The 4946-nt window shown below is 40.3% G+C and overlaps 1 pseudogene; it reads left to right on the forward strand.

Annotated features, from left to right (window-relative positions):
• The first annotated feature begins 1764 nt into the window (after nucleotides 1-1764).
• Nucleotides 1765-3066, forward strand: LOC132580013 (uncharacterized; annotated as a pseudogene).
• Nucleotides 3067-4946: the final 1880 nt, after the last annotated feature.

Below are 4946 nucleotides of genomic sequence, written 5' to 3' on the forward strand. Positions count from 1 at the left end.
CACTGTAAAATTAAGTGTTGAGGCTTCATATCACGGTGGATAATGTATAATGACAAAACAAAATCATGTGAGGAAGAAATTAAAGAACTGCTATGAATAGAGGGGGGAAGCTATATTTCTGGCATTACCTTGAATATATTTAGTTTGACATGAGTGACAGGAGATTGGAAAAGGGGTTCTTTTACTCATTAAATGTTCTTTAGGATACCCCATTGATTCAAGCAGAAGGAAGTTTCCCAAGAATGTATTCTCTTGTGATTCTGAAGTTTGCTACTGATGGGCAAATGTGGCTCTTTGCATTAGAACAGGAGTGTCAAATGTTTGGTTCAGGGGATGGATCAGGCCCTCGGAAGGCTCCTTTCAGGCCCACGAACAAGTCTGCTTCTTTCTCCCTCTCTTTTGCTTCCTTCTGCATCACAGCTTGCTTTGCTAGGCTTGCTCAATCACACAGGAGCTGCAGAGCAAAGCCTCTATTTTCTCCTTTGGGGAGGAAGGGGGGGAGGCAGAGCTTGTTTTGCCAGACTCTCTCAATCACACAGCACAGCTACTGAGCCAAGCCTCTCTTTCCTCCATTGGCTGAGTCTCCTCCCCCTCCTTGTACCCTGGGGAGGGAGGGAAAAAGCCAGAGCTTCCTTTTCCTTGATCACAAGGACAGATGCAAAGCACCTTTAAGGTCAACAAAGTTTTATTTATTTTATCTTGCTACAGAGAGAGAGATTGATATTTGTTGCCTTGTTATGCCAGGGCTCTCCTGGATGCAACTGAGTTTGCCTCCCCCTTTTCACTGTATACATGCCTTCATGATAAAGTCTTTCTCAGTAGAAGAGCAATGTGAACTATTTAGATAAGAAATAACAAGCCAGTGAAGTAGGTTAAGCTGAGAGTGTTTCCAGACCAAGTTCACCCAGTACATTTCCTTTGTAGACTGGGGATTTTTAACCTAGGCTTCCCAGATAAGTAGGCTGATCCTGACCACAATACATTGCTGTCTCTCTATTCTTGCACTGCCTCATAGGAGTTTTAGTTATTTCTCTGGGGAAGACTGTAGTTTTGTAAATAAACACATAGTCCTCAATCTGTGTCATAGTACCTTCACATGTTCTTGACCAGCACATGAAGCAACTTATGTACAAAAGCTCACAATGCCTAGGCATTTCATGTTTTCCTCTGGGTCTCAGGCTCAAAGCATTGGCCATGAGATTTCTGTAATTAATGTCAATAAATCAAAATAAGGCTTGCAACTTACAGATATACACCTGAACACCTGACAAGCATACTCAAGATTACTACAGCACAGACAATGTTGTCAGATTTTGATGCAATAATTCAAAGAAAGAGGTGTCAGTTATCAGAGACTGTTAAATATACAAAACATTGCAAAAGTGTTAATGTTTTAAGCTTGTTTTTTTAAGTTTAAAAAAAATCTGTATGTGTTTGTCTGTGACATTTATGAAGTTAATATCTCTGCTACATGGCATTACATTTTATGACACACGCATATATGAAAATTCCGGTCTCCATTCCTTTTATATTATGTGTTAGCAGCACTACCATGTCTGTTGTTTAATTAACCTATAAGCTTCCCTTGATCTGTGTACATCATGTCTGTTTCCCCAGCTGTTCCTCTAAACTTTCACGCCAAGCACATGTTGGGGCATCAAATATTCACTTAAAAACACCTCCAGTAGTTCTTCCCTAACTCTGTATTGTGTTTTTCTATCATCTACAGAATGTCTGATCTCCTTTCACTGACAAGTTTGAAAGATGCCCAAAATGAAGAGCTCTTGCATGAAATCAAAACTGATTTCCAGTGTTTATATCGTCACCTTCATGTCAATAATAACCTATTTCTACCTCCAGAATCAAAAATTCTCTTTCATGCCAGTGGTGAAGAACAGCCTCTGCCAAGGGATTGTTGTCAATGACACCATCACACCCTTAAGAGATAACAGAACCTTCAACATCGCTCCATACTTTGACAGCAGGAAGAACAGAATGACATGAGTGGTTGCATTAGTACACCACAAAGAGGGCAAGGAACTTCACTGCCAGTTTTGCCACCCATTCAATCGTGAATCACAAATTTCCAAGGTTGAAATACAGGTCCATTCTGATAGATTTGAATTCCCTTATGGTGCCACACACTTGCTTTGTCCACTACTAGAAGACCGGATCCAAATTATGTAACAATCCAAAGATCTCCAAAGAACAATACTGATCCGTTGTCACTATTTGAAATAAGAAACCATGAACCTGAGGGTTCCCTTGTGGACCTTACAATTTGCATTTCCACCATGTTTGGGGAATACAACAATGTCCTGCAGTTTGTACAGAGCTTGGAGATGTATAAAATCCTTGGGGTGGGCCGAGTCGTGATCTACAAGAACAGCTGCAGCAAGTTTATGGGGAAAGTGCTGGACTTTAATGTCGCAGAAGGGATTGTTGAAATAATTCCCTGGCCCATTGACTCATACCTCGATGTTTCTTCTCAGTGGCATCACGCAGCAGATCCTAAGGACATTGGCTACTATGGACAAATCACAGCCTTAAATGACTGTGTCTATCGCAACATGTATAGGAGAAAATATGTGCTGCTGAATGACATTGATAAATTATTCTGCCCATTAAATATCCAGACTGGAAAAGCATGATGCAGAACCTGAAGAACCAACATCCAGATGCTGCTGTTTTCTTCTTTGAGAGCCATCTTTTCCCTAAACATGTATTCACTTCCAATGACCCATTCAACATTTCCTCTTCGAGGAAGATACTTGGCACCAATATACTACAACATGTCTTCAGGGAGCCGAACGGGAACCCAGTTGAGAATCCTTGGAAAATGATAATTGATCCAAGGAAAGTCGTCCAGCAATCTGTACATAAAGCTCTGCAAGCATAAGGAGAAAATGTTTATGTTCCAGTGAATGTTGGCTTTTTGTTTCATTGCAGGGCTACAAAGCAATCTCCGCTTCCAAGGAATCTCTCATTAGGGACATAAGTCTGTGGAGATAGAATATGTCTTTGGTTGGGAATGTCAGCAAAGTGCTCCATCAAATAGCACTGTAAGATAGGGGATATGGCTGAGATAGATCTCACTTATGGCCATGAATGTTTCTGGACAGTTTAGTGAAGTGGTGGTGTAGAGATAAGAGCAGTGGAAGGAGGGAGCCATTCATTTAGATTAGGGGTGTTGAAATAATTTGTTACAAGGGCCGCATTTGACACCAATAGGACTTCTTGTGTATCTTAATGCGTGTTATTAAATGTGTGTGTGGGGGGAGGTAACAGGAACACACAGGAATGCAGTTTCCAGTTGACTTGGTGTCATGGGGTGTGCTCTAATATTCAAATGAGTTCCTGATGGACTTTTTCTACAAAAAGCCCTGATAAAATGTAATGCCAGGTAACAGAGATATAAACTTTTTAAAGGATACCGATAAACACAGGGACATTATTTTTAAATTAAAATACAAACATGCTTAAAACTCTTGTGATATTTTGTTTAAAATGGAATGGGGAAATAGCGGGATTTGGCAATGCAATTTTTAAAATAAAACATTTTAAAAATAAAGCATCAAGAAAAAGCAGAAACTAAAAATATAAACTAAATTTATAAAATGCTCTGAGCCTAGGAAAATGTGAAACGATTGGGCATTACAACCTTCTCCCCACCCCATCCCAAATCCATCTACTCAGATTGGTAATGGCTCTCCAGTGTTATATCCACCTTTGGCTGTGGTTAGAGTACTTACTAGGCACTGGGTGTTTTTACACTGACAGTTTGCGACTCTCTATCACCGAATGGGAAGGACAAGAAATCTATTCAAGAAAATTGGAGAAATCAAGGGAACGTTTCATGCAAAGATAGCCATGATAAAGGACAAAAATGGTAGGGACCTAACAGAAGCAGAAGAGATCAGGAAGAGGTGGCAAGAATACACAGAAGAATTATACAAGAAGGATCTCAATGTCCCGAACAACCTTGACAGTGAAATCAATGACCTTGAGCCAGACATCCTAGAGAGTGAAGTCAAATGGGCTTTAGAAAGCATTACTAACAACAAAGTGAGTGGAGATGATGGTATCCCAGTTGAACTATTCAAAGTCCTAAAAGACGATGCTGTTAAAGTGATGCACACATTATGTCAACAAATTTGAAAAACACAATAGTGGTTACAGGATTGGAAAAGATCGGTTTATATTCCAATCCCAAAGAAAGGTAATGCCAAGGAATGTTCAAACTATCGCACCATTGCACTCATTTCACATGCCAGCAAGGTCATGTTAAAGATCCTACAAGCTAGGCTTCAGCAGCATGTAGATCGGGAACTACCAGAAGTTCAAGCTGGGTTTCGGAGAGGTAGAGGAACTAGAGATCAAATTACCAACATTCGATGGATTATGGAGAAAGCACGGGAGTATCAGAAAAACGTCCATTTCTGCTTAATTGACTATGTTAAATCCTTTGATTATGTGGATCACAACAAACTGTGGCAAATCCTTAAAGAAATGGGAGTACCAGACCACCTCATATGTCTCCCAAGAAACCTGTATAAGGATCAAGAAGCAACTATCAAAATGGGATATGGAATCACTGATTGGTTTTTAGAATAGGAAAAGGAGTTCGACAAGGATTCACTTCCACAGGAGGTGGTGGCGGCCACAAGTATAGCCACCTTCAAGAAGGGTTTAGATAAAAATATGGAGCACATGTCCATCAGTGGCTATTAGCCACAGTGTATGTGTGTATATAACATTTTTTGCCACTGTGTGACACAGAGTGTTGGACTTGATGGGCCGTTGGCCTGATCCAACATGGCTTCTCTTAAGTTCTTATGTTCTTAAGGATGTATATTGTCACCCTGCTTATTTAATTTATATGCAGAGTGCATCATACGGAATGCTGGCCTGGATGAAGCACAAACCGGAATTAAGATTGCCAGGAA

This window comes from Heteronotia binoei, chromosome 12 (assembly GCF_032191835.1).
Source record: "Heteronotia binoei isolate CCM8104 ecotype False Entrance Well chromosome 12, APGP_CSIRO_Hbin_v1, whole genome shotgun sequence".
Classification (NCBI taxonomy): domain Eukaryota; kingdom Metazoa; phylum Chordata; class Lepidosauria; order Squamata; family Gekkonidae; genus Heteronotia; species Heteronotia binoei.